This window comes from Corylus avellana, unplaced genomic scaffold (assembly GCF_965113065.1).
Source record: "Corylus avellana unplaced genomic scaffold, dhCorAvel1.hap1.2 HAP1_SCAFFOLD_173, whole genome shotgun sequence".
Lineage (NCBI taxonomy): Eukaryota > Viridiplantae > Streptophyta > Magnoliopsida > Fagales > Betulaceae > Corylus > Corylus avellana.
In genome coordinates, this window is record NW_028290566.1 from 20,001 (window position 1) to 20,474 (window position 474).

The window sequence follows — 474 nt, forward strand, 5'->3', positions numbered from 1 at the left end:
TTGTCTACTCTTTCCAGTATGTTATTTTCTGTACTGCGGAACATAGGAATAAAGAATCTATATCAAAATAAAAGAAAGGTCTAACTTAACCGTTGGAATAATGGTATCCATTGTTATTTGCTTTGATACATTGCTGTTAATAAGATTGGTGAATTAGGTGAAAGGTACGGAAAGAGAGGGATTCGAACCCTCGGTAAACAAAAGCCTACATAGCAGTTCCAATGCTACGCCTTGAACCACTCGGCCATCTCTCCTACATAATGATTATGGCCCAGAAACCGAGTGAATAGTGAGTCATTCTATTAGATTTTTTGATAGGTACGTACAGTCAATTCTAACTATAAAAAAAATATAGAAAACTTTTCATCAAAGAAAAACCCTTCCTTCAAGGGGGGGATAAAAATAATTTTTTTTTGTGAAAAAACTGTTAAAAAAAGATATATATCTATTCATTTCATTCTTGCGAAGACGGCG

General features: G+C 34.2%; 1 non-coding gene across 1 annotated transcript; it reads right to left on the reverse strand.

Moving 5' to 3' along the window:
• Positions 1–167: 167 nt before the first annotated feature.
• Positions 168–254, reverse strand: TRNAS-GGA (transfer RNA serine (anticodon GGA)). The gene has a single exon. It is a non-coding gene; the product is annotated as a tRNA-Ser (tRNA).
• Positions 255–474: the final 220 nt, after the last annotated feature.